Here is a 24,691-nt window from a genome sequence, read left to right as displayed (position 1 = left end):
TCGGAAATCCATCACAATCTTAATGGCCCCTATTTTTCCAACAGACACAGCTTGACAGCCATTTTTTTAAGAAAATGTAGCCCATGATATCCTTGCCAATTACTCTTTTTACGGGGTGCTTGTAGGAGTGCTCATATTTCCTGTGATATTTTTTTGATTTGTACACAAGGAAATTCGGCGAAGCAGCCAGTCGGCTGCATTATTTTTCCTTTTGCTATTAAGGAAATAAATTATTTTAATAACCATAATTCGGGGTACGTTTGCTGTTAAATTTACGCGGCAAGCGCATCGTAATTTTTCATTTTTAGACAAATTATGACTACTTTAAGAGTGTTGTAAGATATCAGAACGCCTTTGATCGGAGCAGATGCAGGCGACTCTATTGTTTTATACACATTAAAATATTCATGGCCCCCCTAATGCATGTTAAATAGTTATTTAAGATGCAGCGATTTTTATGAGGGCTAATTTATGCACTATGTAAAACTACACGGAAGTGCACAATAAAAGAGATTCAGACACCCTGCCTTATTTACTCCAACGCGTGTCTGCTTAATAGGAGATTACGACTTCCATCAAAAAATCAGAAATGACTAAAACATCCATTAAACTAAAAAGGAATCGCACGCGCTCTCATCTCTACCCCTTTCTGCTTTCATTAAGACTCCAGCTAAAATCTTTTTTCAACATTGGGCAAAATGTTTTTGCAGTGATCAATTGCACAGCAATTGATGACATATTTCTCCGAGTTAAATTGACTACAGCTTCCTTGTGTGGCAAAGAGATTTGAAATTGACTTTATTTCTCTTCTCTCGTGTGCTCTTTCAGTTCATATTGTTGACTGTGCCAGTGGGCTCCATTTTAAAACCGTGGTCCCCCCGGGGGACCTGAATAAATGTTCTCTCCCTAAATGACGACATATGCCAGTTATAGCTCCCGCAAGAAGAGGGCGCGAGCGGGGGAGCAGAAGGTGGATCAAGCCATCCCCGCAGACTTCATCCCAGAGGAGCTGGACCAGTTGAACGATGAATTCTATATTTTTCATGCATGGACTTAGTTTCATTTTCCGGCAGATCAATCCTTTATTCCTGCAGATTAATCCCTTTGTCCCGGGGGGCTCGGTTTAATCTGTTGAGAGATGATTCTCTTATTTCAGGAGATAAATTCAACATATCTGGATACCCCGGGGGATACTGGAGGATTGCAAGCCCCGGTACCAATGTGAGGGCCAAAGACGGTGCAGCTGCTGTGCGGATCCTCTTTTAGTGCGCGCCTGCCGCAGTTTTCCCGGGGGGCAGGTCCCGTTGAATATAGGGCAGACCAATGCTTTCGAAGAGATGTACAGCTTGTTCTGCACCTCACCCCAGGCAGTCATATCAGAGTATACCGAAAGGAGCTAATGGATAGTTGTGCAAACACTGCAACTTTATTAATACCTCTGCCCTACACCTAACAACTCAGGTCAGGAGTACAGCAGTAAGAGTATTTGAAAAAATATTGGTAAGAAATAAGGCCAAGCTTTGAAATAATCAGAATTATTCAACTGAGAACAATTTCTAGAAGTCTCACCGCTAATTGAAAACATAACTAAGATATATTACCCAGAGAACCAATACTGTCTATTTTCATTCCCCCGCAGTATTTTCCAGTAAACTCACGCGTGTCAACATATTTTCCATCCAGGAATGGTCTGCTATTAGTGAACCTTTCTTGGCTTACATACATTGTAAAGAGCAGCAATCTTTGAAGTCCACACATTGGTAAATTCTCAAGCTCTCACAGAGCCTTTGACTTGTGGCGGCGACTGCAATGGTGACCTCGATACTCTGCTACGGTAGGTTCTCAGGTGGTGCAAGACCCACAGTCTGCCATGTTCCCTTACAGGAGGTTCTGGTCGCCTTGATTACCACTAACAGCACATGCCCATGGACACACATAAAGTATGTGGTTCAGGAGCCGGGGCTCTCAGTCCTTTTATTCACACTATGACGCCACCTAGGATACAACCATCAAAAAGAGTAACCCAAAGGAGAATCAGATCCCTCTAACACAAGGTGACACATCATCTCAAGCTAAACATGTATTCAAGAAAATACTACAAGAGGAAAACGTGAACAAAAGAAAATGTGAATGATAATAAATTGGATTATTCTTATGACAAAAGTCATGATATTTTTGTGACGGTCGAACTCAGTTCTGAAGCGGATATCTTGGGTCGCTGATTAACCCCCCCGCCCGGTACTCCAGGAGGCGGGGGCATGTTCAGGGCATAGGGGCAGTGAGCTGGGAGCATCAGACACTCATGGAACTGAGGTAAACAGCTTGTCACTCAGCAGACTATTGGAAGATGAGGTGAAGGGTCTTGTTCTTGGGTCAGAACCAGGCAGTCTAAACTTTAAAAGTGTGGCAATACGTGTTCAACACCTTGTACTGTTAGCCTCAAGCCACTTCTGGAGGCAACAGTCCAAGGAATAGACTCAAATAGTGTTGGTAATTTATCCACTTGATATGGGTACAGTGTCTCCTACTTGGAAGCCCCTTTCTTCAGCATTTCTACTTGTGGTCATTTAATGAATTCCCCGGTCAATGATGCATGGTGTCTTCAAATCGCGTAACAGAAAGTATCAATTCAGGGTCCACTGGTACGATGTCCTTGACCAGTCTCTAAAACAACATTGATGCTAAAATGTCAGTAGATATGTGGGATTATTTTCGGAACTCCCCCAGGAACCTATCTTGCCTCTATTGTCTTGCAAGGTTCTGAGATGCACACTACTTTGCTCAGAGTCCCCATGAACCTCTCAAGTTCTCTACTTGCCTGGACACCGGGAGGAGTATTTTTTGATGTGCTATGTTGAGAGAATAGAAATACAGGGAGAATTTGTGATCTTGAAATGTGGGTCATTTTTAACCCTGGGCGTAGTTCGCGAAGTAGCACTTCGCGAAGCTACGCAAAGTGCAGTTCGCACTACGCGAGCTATGCGTAGCACTTCGCGAACTGCGTAGCACCTTGTTCGCACTGTGCCAGATGTCGTTTTCAATGATTGCACAGTGCGGACAAGCAACCAGCACTGTGCAATCATTGAAAATGGCATCTTGCACAGTGCGAGCTGTAGTTTTCTGCTGCTCGAGTAGATTTTTACTCGAGTGGCAGCTTTCTCCACGCAAACTGGTAGTTTCTCATCGCGAGCGGTCGCGAGCATACGTGACCACTCGCAATGAGAAACCTGACCTCCTCGCGTTGGGAATCTCGCCGGGAGGTTTATTTTCCATGCTTGCGATCACCAACTTGATGTTGCTGATTGCGAACAAGGAAAAAGTCTCGCCGGGATGTCATTTTGCTTGCTCGCGGTCGCCAACTTGACGTTGAGGACCGCGAGCAAGCAAAAAATGACCGCAGCACTATGCAACACTACGCTACGCGTGTTCGCACTGTGCTACGTGCAGTTCGCGTAGTGCGAAGTAGCGCGAACTTCGCAAACTACACGAGCGAGCGTAGTGCTTGCCCAGGCTTAGTCATTTCCAGTCCTGATTTCAGCACGCAGCACATATTTGGAAAACATCTTTTAAAATTTGGATATCACTTCCTCAGTCAATGTCATCCCTTGGAATTCAACTGCAGTAAATTTGCTGTACTCATCCACCACAGCGAGGTGGCTCCTGCTACTGGGAAGGCATGCACGAGCAGAATTTCAAGCCACGGGCTCTCTGGAATTCTCTTGGTGGTGAAGGGGATGTCGAGTATCCCTTTGACCTGTCGGACGTGGCAGACATCGAGCAACCAGCACTTTCACTTTCCTGTCAATGTCAGTGAACCACACCTTTTTGTGAATTATCATTTTGGGTTTGACAACCTTTTGGTGACTGACATGGACCAGCAGGATGTGAGAGTATGAATAGTAGTGCAGCCTGCTCGCAACAACAGGCAGTCCTCTGTCACTGACAATTCATGTCACACATTGTGCAGCACCTCTAGTGCATATTTGGTGTGGTGTGATTGACCTTTGTGGACATTAAGACATTCATTATTAGCCTCTTCAGGCTTCACAGTGGACAGGCATTCATCCTTGAGTGTAGCAGTGGCCTTGCCTTCTAGGCAATGGGCCTTGACATGTAACCAGCCACAGCAATGCCTTCTGGGGCATATCTGTGCCAGAACAATATTTAGGGCCTAATTACGAGTTTGGTGGTCCAATGGACCACCAAACCCATGGTAGCGGTCCCTGGACAACCAGACTGGCGATCATCCCGCCGTATTACGAATGCGGCAGTGGGGCCACCACAGCCCTGCCGCAACTGCTGGGGACCATGGATTCTGCTGCGGTGGTGCGGCGGTCAGAGGCTCTAATATGCTGGTGGTGCTGCTTCAGCACCATCTAGCATATTAGGAGCTTCCTCACCGCCACCGTTTTCATGGGGGTGAGGCTGCCATGAAAACTGTGGCGGTGAGAAAACAAAGGGGGCTCTACAGGGCCCTCTGTTGCATCAGGGCCATGGTGTGCCTGCAGGGGGGGCACATGTTGTGCATAAGTAGCTCATCTAGTCAATGTGAATTTTGTTGCATGCTGGGATTTATAGTCCTGTTTATCCCATTGCTAATCCAGGACTACAAGTCCCAGAATTCAAAGATAAATCCTGGGCAGGACGGGCAACTCGTGCTTGGAACTGGGAAGCTTGGTAATCCTGCACGCAGGTTTAGGGGCAAAATAAATCCAATGCAAACAAGCAAAATTTTTTATTGAAGTTTTATAAATGACAGAATAAATCCCTGAAAGGGTGATATTGTGCTGTACTAAATTATATTGTGAATATCACACAGGATGAAATAGAGTGCAAGCTAATTTGGAAGAAGGTGCAGTCTCCAGAGTACAGCATTTGAGCAGCCGTAAAGGTGAAGAAGCCACTCCTCAGGGACTTAAAGTAACGCTGTAAAAAAAATCACAAGATTCTCCAGTGTGAGTATGTTGCATATTCTGAACGAGTATACCTGTCTCAGGTATACCTGTCTGAGGAGGAAAATGCACCATAATATTCTTGCAGCTGTAACACTGTGTGAAACCACAAACATTTGCACTGAATTGACTCACCTGCATAGTCATCTGCCATAAAGGAGGAAATACTGTACACATTGGGGCATATTCTCAAGGACTTATCACCGAGTTAGCAGCACTTTACTGCAGGCACAGTCGCGATAAAATCATCGCCCCATTCACAACCTGGTGCTAACAGCCGACATCACCAGTTTACCCGCGATAGCAGCCGCCAAAAACATCGCCACAGATGACCCCGGAAACTATTGATAATGATATGCAGAGTAGGCTTTCTTGTGGAAAAGCCGCGACAACACCACTCCTCAACATTGTCAACGACCAGCCAGAGCGGCGAAAAGATCACAAAACAGGTGATAAAACATGTTAGCAGCAGGAAATTAACGCCTGCTCTAACCTGGTGTAAAATCGGACGACAACCTGCACCAGAAAAGGGAGCCCAGCCCAGAGCCACACCTGAAGATCAACAGATGTCATGGAGCTACTGATCATGCAGCTCGGACACCCAAGAAGCCCACAACACCCACCGCCTCCACTCCCAGGCCCACCCACCCGGACCCTCTCGCCCCCCCGGACCACCACAGAGGCAGAGCAGACAAAGACAGCGTACCTTCAGAAAACACACCAGCCTCACAGACCTAACACCAGAGGATGTCATTGCCCACTACAGGCTCAAAAGGACAACCATCCTCCACATCCTGACCATCATTGCCCGCAGGCTGACGGTACCAACACAGCGGACAACCAACATCCCTCCGCAGACAAAGCTGTTGGCTGTACTGCACCTGTTAGCCTCTGGTACCTTCCAACCAACAACCTCCAGAGTCGGCGGAGTCTCACAGTCAGCCCTATTCAAGTTCCTCACACCTGTCCTGGATGCCATCATCAGCTTGATACCTCAGTATCTATACTTTCCCCACACTGCGCAGGAACAGCTGGAGACCAAGCAAGGCTTCTACGCCATAGCTGGCTTCCTGCACGTGTTGGGGGCAATCGACTGAACACATGTCCTACTTGTGCCCCCTGCCGACACAATTACCGCAACAGAAAGCATGTGCAGGCAATAGTGAACCACCGGGGACTCTTCACCAATGTCGTAGCCAACTACCAAGGCAGTGTGCATGATTCCTACATCTTCGGACAGTCCATCATCAACCAGCGCTTCCAGGATGGCACCTACGACAATGCCTTGCTCATTGGTAATTACCAAATGAACACACCACACACCTCAACTCCACAATCTTGCAACTCACAACTCTGAGAATGCAAACTCACATACAACATGCCAAACAACATGCCCACCCACCATATACGACAGCACAACTTACTGTGGTAACCTGGGCTAGCCATGTTCATGAGCCATCAATGGCATGACATCTCAGCCACACAATAGCAGAATGTGGGGCGTGGTGGGAACCAGGCATGTGCAAAGGAGGCAAGTGAATAAGAATGTACACAATGCCAAGTGTTGTGTGTGAGTGTGCTGGCCAGACTGCAGTATACAGACCACAGACATATCCATGTCGACATACACTACTGGTGGTTGGAGTGTAGTGGACAGTGGACGCAACCATGTTACCCCAGCCAGTGGGGAAGATCGCGGAAATGTAGCTTGTTACGTCCCCCCTGTAAGAGTGTCTGGAGTGGGCTGGCCAGGCATATGCCAGGCTAGCATCGGGGTGTGAATAAAAAGCACATAGTTCTGGGCGTGGTTCTCATCCGGAATGGCCAACATGTCTGCCAGGGTGGCGCCTCTCACCTAGCCATGAGGCCGATGCCATGAGCGGCTGTGCCTGCGATCCTATGCACCTGCTGCTACCCTGGCCGCTGGTCCCCGAACCAGTCTTGCCCACCCATGTGCACCCAGGCCTCACTGCTCACCTGCCGACACCGGCGTGTGTCACGGAGGACCCACCACATGCCGGTGCAAGCTCCAAGCTTGAGGCCCACGACCTTGGCAGCCTCCTCAGTCCATTACGGCCTCCACGAGCAAGGTCCGCAGTGCTCCTTTCTCATTCATGTACTCCACCGGCATGAACAGCGGTCAAGTAGGTCACACATTTGGAACTGAGTGTTGATTACACACTGGCAGAGTACATATTTTATGGCTGAGTTTATATCACTATACTCCCTTCGATGTGGTGCCACCAACTCTGTGCATGGCATTCCAACCACATGTGTCTGTGGGCCCTTGCTGACTTCTGCCTTCGGCGTACACTGCGGTCCAGCAGGCCTCACACCAATCCAATCCGTACCAGGCAGGACACGGCATCGTCGCAGGCTGCACACCCGCTCAGCTCTGGTGCCTCTATCTCCGTCAAACACAAATCATCTCCACATGCCTTTCCAACACCGTGTATTAGAGTTCCAGGAGTGCCCATGGCCAGTTCCACAAACTATCTCAGTGTGTCCGTGTGGTCATTATGTGTGTATGAGGGCCCAGGCCCTACCATTTTACATTGTGCCGTGTACAGCGGACGCAACCTTGTCACCTCAGGCAGTGGGGTAGACCTGGAACATGCAGCTGTGTCGTACCCCCCCTGTGGGCGTAAGCGGAGTGTACCGGCGTACGACAGTACAGCATAGGGGTGTGGTTGATCAACACGTGGCTCTGGGCGTGCTTAAGTTTAGGCCTTGCCAAGGAAGTAACTAATGCGTGTGTCTCTGTAGTAGTGTCGGCACCACCCGTCCCGCAATGGATAATGTTGCTATGTAGCATGCACCCGGAGTGCGGGCTCGGCTGAAGGGGTAAATGAGGGGGCGCAAACCCGCTTGGGGTCAGGGATCAGACATGCCAACTGTTGTGTGTGGCGCTATTACCGCAGCATAAGCCAAAGGTCTACCCTGAACCGCATGGCGAGTTCAGCCAGCTATGAACTCTACAGCTGTGTCCGCCCTGTCCTTACCATGGGCCTACACACACATGGCCACCCACCTTCAGCGCACACCATCACTGTGTTATTGTCAGGCTTGTGGACATGCGCATACAGGCATGAAAATGGTGTGCCGTAGGAGTGCAAGTGATGCAACGCGCTGCGCACACTAGTGAATAGTCTCAGGGGGAGGGAGGAGCAGCAGTGAGGCTATGTAATTCTCATTGATGCCACTGATTTGCAACAAGCAGTACATGTCAAACAGTAAGCACTAAGTCACACATATCACACACTGATGAACCAGTGAGCATGCCAACACATCATGCAGGACGAAGTATTGACTCATGTCTCTCTGCACTGTCACAGATGATCAAGGATATGCACTCTGCCCTTGGATGATGACACCCCTCCGAGCCCCGAACACACCGGTCCAGAGGCAGTACAATTGGGCCCACAAACACACCAGGGGTATCGTGGAACGCACATTTGGCGTGTTGAAGTCACATTTCAGGTGCCTGGACATCCCAGGTGGAAGCCTCTTGTAAAGCCCAAACATTGTGTGCAAGATGATCGTTGCATGTTGTGTGTTGCACAACATATGTGTACGCACAAATGCCCCATGGATACAAGTGCCAGATGCACCGGACGATGATGAGGAAGATGAGACAGGTGGACCACACCCCACTGCAGCCGCAGCAGGAATAGCTCGTAGGAACACCATCATTGACAATTTCTTCACATGAGCACGTCACATTGCGACAGTCCTTGACAATCATGTGACAGTACAAAATGACCACAGGCACAGCATGTGCAAATAAATGCGTTCCAAGACAAATTCCTTGAGTGCATATCACTCATCTGTACAAGCACATCACTCAGACAAGTGTGAGCGCGACATGTAGTGCTAACAATGTTATGATTTGTTAATAGATGGTGGGTGTGTCACCTCTGTACTGAGAGGCTGTTTAGGGTGTCACGTATTCGAACTGCCAGTTCTGTGTGTAACAGATAGTACGGAATCCCACTCTTCGGCGTTTCACATGTGTCCCAAATCATTACTTATTGGCTGTCATTTGTGACCTACAAGTGACAACAGGGCTTATTTTGGGGTCAAATATGTACCACCATGGTTCAGGGATACAACCTGTGACTCAAGTCCCAAAACATGAGCAACATGTACATGTGGGGGGGTCACTTCCCCTACATTCGTCCATGCTTTCATGATTGATTGTTCATGGACCTGACACGTCTGTGTGCAGGAGGTGTTGATTGTCCCTTTGCAATGTGAAGGGGAGATGCGGTTTCACAGTGTGTTCCATGTATGTTTCCGCATTGGCGCAGTTTACATGCAGACTGCATGTCAATGTACATTGTGACTGTTTGTGAGGAGATGCCTATTTGATGCGGGACAATGGTCATTTGTTCTACATCACGGATGTGGGGTTTTACTTGTACATTGTCATTTCACTGTTTTTTTACTCTGCTTTTATGGTGCATTTTCCCGCATGACGCGTGGGTATTGCAGGCCTGTCGCTGCTTATCGCTGATTTTTGTATCGCGGTATGGGTTTGAGCCGCTTTATTTGCGTTCTTATTTCGCATTTTTGTGGCGCCGCGCTCATTTTAACGCGGTCATTTGATGCGTTATCGTGTGACTATCGCATGGTACCTCCGTATTGAGAATACAACGTTAACACAGTGTTATTTTCCCACGATGGACTGCGATGTGAAGAGCTGCGTTAAGCTGATTTTGTGATGATTATCACACGTTCTTGAGAATATCCCCAATCGAGAAAAGGTACACCAATCTTCCCCATCCTCACAAGGCTCTCTTCGGGATCAGGGGCATGCATGCACATTTATAGGTCCACATCTCCAGGGAAGGGATTCACGAATTCGGAGATCCCAAAAATTGTTGGTGAATCGGCCACTATATAACTATTATGTATCAAAAATTTAGACTACCATGGGCAACCAAGACTTTTCTGTTTTATTCAAATTTTTCTCAAGAATGTGTCCTCTTTTATTAAAAGTTAGTTTTTTATGGTATCTTGTATTATGGCTATTGATGCCCTTTCACTGAGATTTATTTTTGATTAGAGAGAATGTGATTAAACCAGTGCTTTTTTTGAGCCAGTGGTTGAAGGTGGAACCCACTAGCACCCATTTGTGGCCACTGTTTTTTTCAACAGACTTTGATCAAAAACAAGAGCGAGAAGAAAACACAAAAGGAGAAAAGAAGGAGGAAGAGAAAGATGGAAAAACAGAGACAAAGGGAGAAAGTGGGAATGAAAGAGAAAGTTCAAAAGTGAAATGAAGAGGCATGGAGTGTAGGTTCATGGATGAAAGAGGTATGAAGTGGACTCAAGACTATGCAGCATTGGATTTCAGCGTCCCGCTCTTCAATAGTGCTGGCTGCGGACTTTGAGCAAAACTTTGGGTACCTGACCTTATTCTTTTACAAAATAAGGGGTGGATAAAAACGATTTAACTTAAAAATGAACCCCTTATTACAACTTTTATCCAAGATATTGACGCATTTGCGTCCTAGAAATGGCGCAGTGAAATCTCACAGATTTCAATGCATCACTTTTACGAGGCTTACTTGCGTCAGAATGCCCACCCTGCATACGTTACAGCTGGCGCAGGTATATCGTGGCGCAGGGGTTTACAAAGTGACGCATCTACCTAGATGCGTCACTTTGTAAATATGACGCAACATGGTGCATTTTTTACGCCGCTGGTGTGTCACGCACCGGTGGTGCCAAAGTGACGCAGGAGCTCATAAATAAGCCCCTAAATGTTTATTACTAGTGCCCGTAGGAATTTTCTAGCCAGTTGCGTTTCTGCCAGTTGACGAAGAATGGTAATGACCAAACAGAAATTGTGAAGATGAAGGGCCAGATGTACGAAGCCCTGTTGCAGAATTCTGGCCGAAACTTGCTTTGAATCTCAACTTCCCCTCTTGAACACGTGTGCTCCTGGGCAAAGTCCCTATGCCAAAAATCTCGTTCAATCAATATATATTAATTTCCAAGAATGAATAGGGACTGTTGTTGCAGACCAGAACTATAGGCACCCAGCAGGTGTCTTGGAAATATTTCACCGTAAAACATAAAGATTTGCTTAAATGGGCCTTCCTGAGAAAAGCCTGTGAGGTATTTCTGTGTTTTTTTAATTTGCCTCCTTTGGAACCTTTAGACGTTCCTTAAGGTCCCTTTGCAGCATCTCCTTGTAATGCACCGCAGAGGGGAGGCGGCCTTCCCAGAGTCGTTACACCAGGAGTGCATGGGAAACACGAAGGATGCTGATGAATAATGAAATCTCAGCCCCTAGTAAATCAATGCTCTGCTGTGGGCTTCCCCTTCATCTGTTATCCTTATTATAACGCCTTGCCCTTACTTGTAATGCATTCATTCCTAATACCATTTTTTTCACCTAAAAAACGCAGTGCCAGAGAGGGTTAACAGTTTATTATATTTTTTCTGAGTGATTTTATCACTGTCATTAGAACATTCATTGGTCTAAGTGAGAAATCCGTCAGCCGGTGACAGCCATGTGCGCCTAATGGCTCTTGGATGGTAATAATTTTTAATATGATTTTTATTTCACTTAATTTCAGATGTGCTCCACAAAAGGTCCTGTGTCACCGGGGAGCTCTGTAAGGCTGGAAACAGGCGCCTCCCAGGGTCTATTACAGAAGGGCCCGCAGCGCTTTAAAACCACCTTAGCAGAGATTCGGAGACCATCGTTTCTCATACCTCTTGTTTTGACTCAGCTAAAATGAAAATGACACCCTAGATTACCATGAACCAAGGCCTTCTGCATTAATCCACATTTAAGTTTCGGGAGTCCACATTCAGTATGTTTGAGAGAGACTTTGGGGCATATTATCAAGCCAGGCGATAAAATTATCGCCGCTTTAGCGGCAGAAAACTGCCGCTAAAACGGCGATAATGGGCTTGATAATATGCTCTATGGAATTCCAATTGAAGCCCATGTTAGATGTGAGGGACATCTAACCTGAGCTTCAAATGGAATTCCATAGAGCATATTATCAAGCCCATTATCGCCGTTTTAGCGGCAGTTTTCTGCCGCTAAAGTAGCGATAATTTTATCGCCTGGCTTGATAATATGCCCCTTTATACTTTCAGGCAATCAGAGCATGTAAAATATTCAGGACACAGGCGCCTTTAGTCAAAAGGTCCCTCCCTTCGTGCAGCCGCAAAAGAATCACGACTAGTTGTTTACCTGCTTGTGTACTTTTTTCTGAATATATTATTTCTAATTAATTAACTTCTGCATGTATTGATTCATGTATTAACATACTAATTGGTGGAGTTTTACATAACGCCAATACCTCTCCGTGTGTCTCTTTATTATGACAGTATGAGTCATTGCCACATGCTCATTCGCTTGGTTAATTGCCTTGTTAGGGGTGGGGGCAGGATTCACCTACACCCGAAAAATCATGTTTACTGAGGAAGCTTGGCTGGGTGCAGCGGGCCCTCCCTCCCGACTATGCCCAACAATGCCAGAGTCTAATAAACATGCATGGCCGCGGGGGTGCCAGATATCCTGGCACGGGAGGTACAGCATGTGGGGGTGGGCTATCTCTTTAAGGGGCATATTATCAAGCACGGCGTTAACATTAAGCGGCGATAATGTTAACGCCGTTTCTTGATAATATGCTTTAAGGGCATCTCAGCTGCCTATCATGGTTTTTTACGCATTCCCAGATTTACAAGGACTTGTAAACCTGGGAAAGTGTCAAAAGCTTATGCTGTCCCAGGTGAGGCATAATGAGGAGAAACAGGAGAGGATGTGGCCTTAGGGCTAGAGCAGTCGACTTCGAAGCTCAACATCCTGTGATTCTGGGCAAATCACTTCATCTCCTCCTGCCTAACAAAAATGAATGTGTGCATCTGTAACGAAACTGGTGCTCATGTAAAACGCTCTGATACCTGATATCTTCGGGTCAAGTTTGCGCTATTATAAAACACACAAAAATAAAAATAAATTCTACTCGTTTTTTCCTCTGTCTGTGTGTGAAACACCTCTCAGGATTGTTTTTGTGCAGAAAGTGTCCCTTCCTGTACAAAACAGTCCTGCCAGCATCACAGGCACCCTTGCCTGCGTTGGTGCTAGGCTGCCGAAATGGTGTCAGCGCAGGGAGAAAGGACAGTTATGCACCGCATTGAATAAATACGGAGCATTCCAGCCCGTTCACTTTGGCATAGGGCAGTGCAGCAAGCAGACACTCAACGCTGTCCTACTCCAAACCCCCATAAATGAGGGCAGAGCACATTGCAGATTTTGTGGGGGAGATTTGCTTGAAAAATAACACAGACTGCAAATGAAGAAACGGAAACAAGGACATGAAAATAGCAATGTTAATAAGTGCTTCAATACAAAAACTGTAAAAAAAAGTAGCATTTCTTATGCCTTGTAATATGCGTTTGTTCTCTTTCGTTTTGTTTTTAGTAAATCACATCTATTGTTTCTGTTTTCTGTCGACTTCCCGCTTTTTATGCATCTTGTTTTCAACCCTGTTTAAATTGCATTTATATAGCGCTTACTACGTTGACGAGGCGCCTGTTCATCATCTTTTTATCTCTGCTGCCGAAGGGCTGTCTTTGTCCCTGTGTAAAACAAGAAATCCAGGGGCATATTTACTTTAAAGTGGCGAAGCCTGTCGTTAAGCCAAGAAGGCTAATGACACGCTTCGTCACTTAAGAAACGCAGGGCCGCACTATATTTACCAGAATATGGTGTAGCCCTGTGTTTCCCCCTGCGCTGGTGCTCACTTTAGCTGCCTAGCGCCAACGCAGGCACCCTTGCACCAGATGCCTGTGTTGAGCGGAAGATTTTTATGTACAGGAAGGTCCCCATTCCTGCACATGAACAGGCTTTAAATTCCGCTTTGTAACTTCTATGTGTGCTGCTTAGTGCAGCACACATTGAAGTAGAAAAACAGCATTTTTTTAAAATGCTTGTTTATGTGCAGGAAGGGGGACCTTCCTGCACATAAACAATCATAGGCAATTTGCTGTTTATATGTGTGCTGCACAACGCAGCACACATCGAAACAGAAAAAACGAGGGGAAAACAAGCATTTCTCCTCATTTCACCTGTTTAAGACCAGGGTTTCCCTGGTCTTAATTTTGGCGCTGCCTCCTATTTAAGCTGCCCTTGTAAATGGGGGCAGCTTCAAAATCAATGGGTGTTGCGGTGGAACGCCCACTACAACACCCACTGCACGCCCCTGTCACGCTAAATACAGCATGAAAGGGTGCCTTATTTACAAGGCAGCATTAAGACACGTTAAGTGGCTTAACGCTGCGTTGTAAATAAGGCGAGGCGCTATTGCCACCACAACGGCACTGAAAGTGACGTTGTGGTGGCGATAGGGGATTGTAAACGTGCCCATCAGCTTGAAAATGTATCCTTATATTTGCTGGTTGTCCTGTTGTTCAGAACCAGTTTCCTCCTTTTTTTAAATTTCCTTTGTAAACCTCTTTTCAACAGAAGTGTAAGTCGGCACTTTGTTGACAGTTTAAAGGTGTTTAATATCACTATATTATGAAGTGCCGTTGTAATCACTTTCGAGATGCCCGGAGTTTTCAGCACAGATACCACAGGGACCCGCTTAAATTTACCTGCCAATGTCTACACTGCAAAGTAAGAACATCATGATTCCCCCCTCACCCCCCCCCCCGTAAAATGGGGAATAACAGCTCTCCGCTGGATTTACCAGGTGCTTTTCCAAGCAGTTTTTCACATTTCTGTGAAAAATACTGCCATTTCAGCCTCTCCAAGCAGGTAGAACACATAATGACTGCTGGTGGGAAGGTGGAAGAGTTGATTGAGGATCAGGGATGAGGGACAGGCTTGTGCCTGGGGGGGGCGGGGACTGCCGCAGCCAGCAGGCAGGGCTTTGCAGTGCTGCTTGCCACAGCCCAAGACCCTGCAAGATTCTCTGGCAGGCTTGGTGTCTTGGGCACAGAATCATCGGCAGGCTTGGTGTCTTGGGCTCGGAATGATCAGGTATGGAGATGCCAAACATGATCATCCCAGCCTTGAAGCACTCATATATGCAAACTGCGTCATGTCACCAGGAGTTCTCACTCTGGGTGAAATAACACAACTCCTAATGAGGGCCTCAGCCGGGCGGCTGGAGGTCGGCAGGTACACACAGGATTGGTTGAGAAGTGCCAGCACGCAGGTAGAGGCTCATAGGATGAATGCCCCACCAGGACCCGGATGTTGTAAACTCGTCATTTATCCTCATAGTCCCTTGTGCAGCAGCTCCTACGTCATGCCATTGGAGAACCATCCTCACAGCAAAGAGGCTTATGGGTGGATCCAGCTTGGGTCTCTGACCGCCGTGGGAGCATCAGAAGGTGTTTATTTCCTGTTATTCATTCAGTCAACTTCTTTATTCGGTTTTTAGAATAACACCATAAAAGCCAACAACCATAGCATAAAAATAGGATACAAAACATCAATCAATCAATCAGAGGCTTTTGAAGGGTGGCTACTCACCCGTGAGGGTCTCAAGGCGCTGGGGGTGGGAGGGGGACTGCTAGTTGGACTGGGTGGAGGATCATTCGAAGAGCTGGGTCAATAAAATTACAAATGAAGGCCAATCGCATCACAAAAAAACAGTCAAGTGAAACAAAATGAAAAAGGTAGAAATAAAAACAGAATACAAGAACATTTTGCATAAGTGGGTCTTTTGAGTCCTCTGCAAGGCCATGGGTAAGAGAAGGGCCGTAACACTTTTGTACCAGGCAGTAAGGGCAGATATCCATAACCCAATAGAAGAATTAAAGCGGCAGCGGGAGGAAGATGTGACCCCCCAATCACAGACACGGCTTGGACTAAGATACTGGCTGCATACCCAGGATCTCACGAAATGCACGGTTTAAGCTAATTCATTTTTACTTCTTGCATAGGGCATATTTAGCTCCAGGGAAAATTAAGAGGCTCTCTGGAGCACAAAACGTAGCATATCCCAAGTACGGGGAGCAGGGAGCGGAGATGATTCACATGTCATGGGCATGCCAGGCCTTATGAGATTATTGGGAGGCAGTAGCAACCTGTATAAACAAAGTCAATGACAGAACAATTCCCTGCAGCCCCTTGGAGGGCCTCCTGGGGGGATTCCCACGCCCACCCAAACATAAAGTAACGACTAAGGGGCATCCTCCCGACAGTCAGAATTTCCATGACTGCTTCGGAACCCTTCTGACCGACTTGGCCGGTTTACATTCCAACGGACCGTTTAAAATATTTGCGGTCGTAACGTAAAACGCACGGTCATTCCAAATCGGTTCTGACCGGCGCTCGGAGTATCCGTGTTGGTCGGAACTGCATCATACACCCCTATAGGCAGCGTTTCCATCCTCGGAATTACAATGTTGGTTTCCAACAGCCTTTCCTTGCCGGCCTTTCTGACATGAAAAGGCTGTCGGAAAGTGACTTTGGGGCCCCTAGCAGGTCCCCCTTCATCCTCCGGCCTCCGGTTGGGGGCCGAGGGATACCTAAGGGACCCCCCTGTAAAACCCTGCACTGTGTGGCAGGCACAATGGGGTGCCCGCGACAGAGTGCAGGGCTTTCTACATACACTAAATTTCCCCATAGGAGTCTGTATTACGGCCGGTTGTCGAGCGGAACACGAGCTCTCATTGGAAACAATGGGAATCTACCCGACAGTGTTCGATTACATCGTAATTGAGAGGACAGAACAGCCGACCGCGAGTCTGTCGGTCCCGATTCCAAGACGGTGTCTGATGGAGGCTTTCCGCCCGACATCGTAATTGGCCCCTAAGTTTGTAGACCTGGCCCTGATACTAGCTAAGTATGAAATCATGATGAAGTGGAAAGGCACAAATAGCCCCCGAGTAAATAAATGGAGAGACACACTGTTAATATGGACGGGATATGAGGGAGCCATCCTGCTCCATGAGGCCAGAAAAGGGTGCTGTAACATAGATAAAGCAAGAGCATGGGACGCAATGGCAGAAAGTGTAAAATTTCCCGACTCAGATTCCCCTGACAGTTCCATACACCAGATCAGCACACCAGGGATGCCCACACTGGTGAGAGAACAGGAGAGACCTGATTGTCTTCATGTGGGCGTGCATAGTCACACAAGATGAAGGGAACTATGACATTTATCATGCTGTAACACTAATGCAGGGGGGGAACAGAAAGGGCACAGGGACTGAGGTTTAGTATGGAGCTATGTGGGAGATGGGATGTACACATCACTATTATGAAACAACGCCGTGTACATTGCACACACCTAGAATACGTGAAGTAAACAAATATTGGATGAACAAGATTCTGCTCATTACATGTTCCTGACATGCCATGTAAACTATCTGCCACAAATGTGAATATGTTATTATAAAACAATGCAAATTGTGTTCTGAAGAACCAGAACCTTTTGGACCTGGCGGCGCAGGGTACGCCCTCTGTCTCCGGAGTTCACCTGCTTCGCTACACAGAGACACGGGACACTCTGTCGTCGTTAGAAGATTGGATTTATTTAGCTGCAGCTAGTACAGTTATCCTAGAAGTACACAAAGTAGGTTCTCAGGAGACTGCCACTGCACTCTGTGGCGCATCAGATTAAATACTATACAATACATAATTATTAACGAGATACACTCCCAAAGCATATAAGGAAAAAGCCAATAGGGAAAGTTGAAAAACAAAGCGGAACCAATAAGAAAGGTTCGAAAACAGAAATATCAGATGACTCGAAGAGACCTCTCCTCCAACTGTGTTTGTCACCCCACCCTCGAACTAATTCATTAACAGATTATAACTAACTTGCAGGTGGTGAGATACGTTTGTGTGTATTGGAGGACAGTCGTGACACAAGAGAATGCTAGCAGGAGACAGTGAAGGCCAGTTGATAAGATATGATCAGGAAAGAATAGTGTGAGCCTACAGATAGTTGAAACAGGGATTAGGAAAGCCAGACAAGGATTAGTGTACTCGGCTAGTTCTAACACCAGCTTCGCAAATAAAGGCCGAGGACGTATTTTGACACCGGGCTACAGGAAAAGCAGAATAGACTTCGTTCGCCGTGCTGCCTGAGTGATGGCAACACAAAATGGCGGCGGGTCACAAAATGGCGGGTCGATTCGATCGTGATCGAAAATCGAAGTTCCTCAGACCCTCCTTTTGCCAGAACTCAGGCAAAATAGACTCATGTTAATCTGAGTCCACGTCAATAGCCATGAGGTCATCGAGCTGTTGCTGTAACATCATTCTTATGTTTTCCGTTACTTGTGGCTTGGGTTTTGGGATGCACATAGTAGCACAAAGATCACAGATAGCGGGACCACAGTGCATACAAAGGCAGCAAGAAAATACAATGGTCAAGATTATTCCAAGGAATGTCAATGCTTTCCAACCCCATTTGGACAGTAGTCCCCAAAACCATTCCGTTAAAGACCAATCTCCTTCGTCCTGATGATTAGACTCGGAGATTATGTGCAACTTGGAGATAGCTTGGTATACTGTCCGAGCGTCATTAGGAATGAAAATACAGCAGCTTGACCCGATCAATTTACATACTCCACCACGATCGGCAAGAATAAAGTCTAAGGCAACTCGGTTTTGTAAGGTCATAAGACGATCTGCCTGTTGTTCTGCCGTGATATTACTTAAGGCTCCTACAGTGATGTCTATTGTAGTCTCTACGACACGGACCAGTTGCCTTATATTTCTGCTGTTGGCCATTGGACCCCAGAAGGGAAGAAAACCTTTAAGGAAATCTCCCCCCTCTTGTCCCGCTGTGTCTTTTGAATCAATAATTCTTCTGCTGAAACGGGTTCGGTGATAATTGGCAGAAGCAGTGTAAGTAGGAGGAAGAAGGAAGGCTATATAGCAAGTACCAGAGAAACCCGTTGGTAACCAAGTATAAGCTCTATCATAGCAAATGAAATAAGTGCCTTGAGACGGCACTAGAGGAGGCGAGTTTTGAGAGGAATAAATGTACGTGTAGGAGCAGTTACTCTTTTGTGCAGTGTCAGAAGAGCGATCGTTTATCTGTAAACAGAAGTTACCTTGATGCGGGATAGTCCAGATTGGCGAGGACTTTCCCTTTCCCACTTTACTATTAAGACTCGACATATATTGGGTGACGTTCCAATTGGTGTATGCTTTCCTTTCGTCAATGGAAATTTTGCTGTTCTCCATGATTTTAGCCATAACTACCATACCCTTAATCAAGGAACTATGACTAAAATCCGGATAATTAATTTGTGAAGTAACAGACCGTCTGAATTTGCTTTGATAAGCATTGGAGAAAATGACGAAGAATGCCCAAGCAGAACCCTCATAAGAAAAAGGAAGAACTAGATATGGCATTCCTTTCTCGGTGGTATGTGGCATAAGACCACATACCCAACAATCAGTTGTGTTAACCACTAATTGATGCTGGTGTAATAATTGGATAAAGGAATTGTTGTAATACTCGGTTCTTCTGACAAGTTCATGTGAAGGAAGAGTATGAAAGAGGTGTGGCGAGATAGTAGAAGAAGGCAAAGAGGAAGAAGGGGAGGTATTTCTTGGCTGCAAAACATAAATTATCCAACCATTAATCGCCAAAGCAATACATAATGATATAAAAACACATAAAGTTATGCTACAACGACTGTACAATATTTCACAGGGTGCTTTCTTCACTCCATCTCTTCTTTCTTTATTATTTAGTGTAGTTTCCATCTTACTAGTGGATGCTCACGGCAATCTTCCTCAATCACTGAAGTCACGATGCTCTACCATCCTATGACACTGAAGATCCTGCAGACCTATTGTCACTACTCAGGTCGTGACCTAGACTCCTACCGTGACCCTGCAACCGAAACAGAACACTACACAAGGGAGAAGAAAGTCTCAAATGTTCTTTTGTCTGGGCCTGAGATTATAGTGTTCCTTCCCCGGAACACTCTGAATTTGAAACAATGTTCTTGGTTCAGTCGTATTCAAGCGACGATGCGATGGAATTGCTTCTTGTAAAATGTCGTTGTCCTCTTTCTCAGACAGTGTCCCATTCAGGTGTGCATCGCTAAATGGTACAAATCGTGGAACTGTTTCGCCTTCACAGTCACCAACCCTTCTACGAACCCACTGATCAAAAGGCAAAGGCAAAGGTACTTTCTTGCAATGCACACCGTGAATCCAATTCTTCTTTCCTTCAACTTTGACGGCTGTTCCTGTGGTCAGTAACACCACTCAAGGCTCCCGCCACCTGGGCTGCAGATTATTAGACTTTTGAAAATTCTTCACACAGACCCAGTCACCTGGTCGGATGGAATGACCTGGGTCTGTGGAGGCCTCTGGCAGAGCACTCTGAACCTGTTGATGAAGAACACGCAATTTAGTTGTAAGGTCATGCAGATAGTCAATCAACATTGGATAGGGCAAGTCTGAGAATTTCTTAGGGCGAGGTATTCCCCATACATTGGCCGGACGGCCAAATACCACTTCGTAAGGGCTAAGTCCCAAACGAGAGTGTACTGCAGTTCTGGTGGATAGCAGAGCTAACGGCAAAGCATCAGGCCAATTAAGTCACGTACTTGCTTGAACCTTTGCTAATTTCAACTTCAAAGTTCCATTGTAACATTCTACTAAACCCGCTGATTGTGGATGATTTGCTGCGTGGAACTTTTGCTTGATTCCAAGACCTGCACAAACTTTCTGCATGACTTGGCCAACAAATTCGCTCCCATTGTCACTCCAGACAATGCGCAGCAAGCCAAACCTGGGGAAGAACTCTTTTAGTAGGATTTTAGCTGTAGATAAAGCTGTATTATCTTTCAAAGGGTATGCTTCTATCCACCTCGAAAAGGCACATATTACCACCAGAACATATTTGAGGTTGTTGCATCGATCCATATGAATGTAATCGATTTGCAACACCTCAAATGGGTATGTCGGAGGAGCAAAGTGACCTGCTGGAGTTGGGGTTCCCTTTCCTGGATTATACATCAGACAAACAATACAATGCTTTACTACATTGTCTGCACATTTTGGGATATTTTCGTTTTACCACACTGGAGCCAAAAGTTTACAAATGCTTTTGCGCTTAGGTGAGCTGGACCATGAGCCATAGTAACCACTGGGAGTACATAGGCATCTGGTAATAACCAACGTTGATGTTCGGATAATTCTACCCAACAACCCATCTCATCTAACATTCCCGTACTTTCTCTCCACTTGCTCAACTCTCTTTCTGAAGCCTCTTTCTGAATCGCTTTCACGCTTTCCACTGTATTCTCACACATTCCTCTCTCTCTGACCCAATTCGCAGGACCTGCCACATACATTCGACTCGTTGAATCTCTCGCTGTTTTCTTTGCTATTTCATCAGCAAATGCATTTCCTCGTCCAACATCATCCGTAATCTTCTTGTGTGCACTACACTTCACTATCGCTATTTGGATGGGTAAAGCAAGTGACTCAAGGAGATCAGTCACTAACTGACCATGCTGTATTTTGGTGCCATGTGAAGTTAGGAATCCCCTTTCCTTCCAGAGACGCCCAAAACTGAACGCTACACCAAAAGCATATTGGCTGTCAGTGTACACGTTCACTCTTTTCCCTTTCGATAATACACAAGCTCTCGTCAGTGCTATCAACTCTGCTGCTTGCGCTGAATTGTGTCGAATGCGTGCAGTTTCCACAATCGTGTGTAAGGTGGTTACAGCATAGGCTGAAACCGTATCTCCATTAGGCATTTTGAAACAAGAACCATCTACCCATAGAATCCCATCCGGATTCTTTAGTGGTGTGTCTCTCAGGTCAATTCTTCCTTTTGTCTCTTCCTCAGTACGGAAGAAACAATCATGCTGATCCTCAACACTCTCCTCATTTGGAAGGGGCAACAAAGTAGCTGGATTCAGGGTATTACATCGTTTGATGTGTACGTGACTAGCCAAAAGCGTCAGCTCGTAACCAGTTAAACGTGCACTCGTAAGATGCTGTGTTTTTGTTCTGTATAGCAAAGTATCCACTGCATGTGGCACCATGACAATGAGAGTGTTATCCAACACCATTCCAGCAGACTGTCGGATAGAAATTGCTGCTGCTGCTGTTGCTTTGAGACAACTGGGCAATGCTTTAGCTACGGGATCTAATGTAGCCGAAAAATAGGCACATGGCCGCTGTCTGTCTCCAAATTGCTGTGTCAAGACTGACAATGCACAACCTTCTCTCACGTGAACATACAGCGTAAAAGGCTTAGTGTAATCTGGGGTGCCTAGTACAGGAGCAGAACAGAGAGCAGTGCGTAAATCAGTGAAACTCTTTTGGCACTCATCAGTCCATGGAAGGGGCTGAGGCGTATCTTTTAAAGTGAGTGCTAACATAGGTTTGGCGATAAAAGAGAAGTTAGGGATCCACTGTCTACAATAAGAAGTAATACCCAGAAAGGCATGTACTTCCCTTTGTGTGGATGGTACAGACATTCATGCAATCGCCTGAATTCGTTCTGGTGTCAATCGTCATCCCTCCTTTGATAGGAGATGACCCAAGTAGGTAACCTCTTGACAAACATACTGTAGTTTGGAAGGTGAAACCTTGTGATTCAGTTTAAACAAGTGGCGTAACAGTGCTACAGTGACATCTTTGCAGATATCTTATTTATCGGCGGCGACTAACAAGTCGTCCATGTATTGAATAAGTGCAGCACCAATCGGCAAGTAAAAAGTATCAAGATGACATTTCAAAGCTTGGCTATAAATGGAGGGACTTTCACAATAGCCTTGGGGTGCGCGCTTAAATCGGAAGCTTCGGCCTCCAAGAGAGAAACCAAAAATGTCCCTACTCTCTTCTGCAATAGGAATACTGAAGAAAGCATTCTTTAGATCGATAACAGAATATCGCTGTGGAAGGTATCATGGTCAACAAAGCAGTGATATCTGGAACAACAGGAAATTGTGGAATCACAATTTTGTTTACTTCTCGCAGATCAATTACAAACCGGTACACAGGAGGCTGAGAAGGATCAGTACGTTTGAGATCAGGAAAAATAGGACTATTGCATGTGTTACCTCTCGTTTCTTCAACCACATCCTTCCGAATTAGGTCATGAATGATTTCCAAAAGCGCTTTTTCACCTTCAGCAGAAATTGTATATTGTGGGATATGTGGTAATTCAACATTGGGCTTGAGGGTAACAACATAAGGCGGTATCTCAAGACAACCCACATCGTTCGGACCCGTGGCCCAAAGTGCTGTTGGAAGAGAAAGCAACTCAGGAGGAAACTGATCTTTGGACAAATACATTGGGGAGATCAACTTCTGACCTAGAGTGAGATGTATACCAGAAGGAGAACAATATATTGTAGCATGCATTCTTTTCAATAGGTCTAGACCCAACAGATTCTCACCGCAACCATTCATCAACAGAAGTGGAGCTTTCAAATCATAAGGACCAACTGAAATAGGTAAAGGGCAAGAAACCGGATTGCGAACAGGGGCGCCAGAGAATCCTACAGAAACATTCGTTAAGCCAGACAAAGGTGCCCCAGGGAGTTTAGAATGAATGATAGAACTTTTCATTGCCCCAGTATCTAGAAGAAATGGCTCTGATACACCCATTGTAGTGACGTTAACATAAGGACCATTTTGATCTACTGGGATTGGCACAACTCCCCTACTTTGTCCATGGCTGTCCTAGTTGGCATGAAGACTTTCATTCTCGCCTTCAACATAATGGTCTTCATTGTAATATTGTGTAGATCTCACATTTTGCTGATCAAAGTAGTTCATGGAATTGGGAGAAGGAAGGTCACGTTGTTCTTGAGTTAACACACCTCGACCTCTACCTCTGTTTGCTGACTGGAGGCCAGCACGACCTTGTGGAGCAGATAACGCTCCATTGCGCTGCAATAAAACCGGACAACTAGTCTTAAAATGACCTTCCTCTCTACAATAGGCACATTGATTAGGACCTAACAAAGGTCGCGGAATGTATGGCTCAGGTTTCTGATACAACCTCTGAAACTGCGGTGGCTGCTGAGTCTGAGGCTGAACATAACGTGGCGGATAGGCTTGCTGCAAGAGAACCTTCGTTTTTAAATCTTTCGTCTTTTTCTCTTGCTTTTCTTTTTCTTCTTTATCCCTATTATCATAATATTGTGCAGTAGCCAATATCTGAGCAGAAGAAGAAACAGCCCAAGAACTTTCTGAATCTTTTAATTTGTGTGACAGCTCGGGAAGCAAATTGAATACAAATGTATCCACGAATAATCGCTGTACACCCTCGGTAGCCATGTCCTGACCACTGTGGTCGATAAATGTCTCCTCAAAACGAGTAAAGAAGTCAGAGACACTTTCATCTTTCTTTTGTTTGCATGCTGCTAGCTTATCCCAATTAACTCTCAGTGCAGGCATCATAGTTTTAATTAACGTGATGATTCTACCAGGAAGTTCCGAGATCAAAGCATCAGGCTTTGCGCCACCCACTTGGTCTCTATCTGTATTAGCTATAATATCCCAAGTAGCTCCTAGTTCCTGTGCGTGATCCTCTCTACAAATCTTAGCCCATATTGTCTGTGGGACTACATTACCCATCAGCATATCAATATCTGCTAGATTCATAATGCAAGCATCGATTGTCTGCGATAATTCTTTGTAATAGCCTGCAGGGTTCTTACGAGGATCTGGTAGAGTCTGTTTAAGAGCCAAAACTTCAGATCTCTTCCAAGGGACATGTACCCATATACGTTGAAAATGAGCAGGA

This window comes from Triturus cristatus, chromosome 1_2, assembly GCF_964204655.1.
Source record: "Triturus cristatus chromosome 1_2, aTriCri1.1, whole genome shotgun sequence".
NCBI lineage: Eukaryota > Metazoa > Chordata > Amphibia > Caudata > Salamandridae > Triturus > Triturus cristatus.
Note: the sequence above shows the minus strand (reverse complement) of the source record.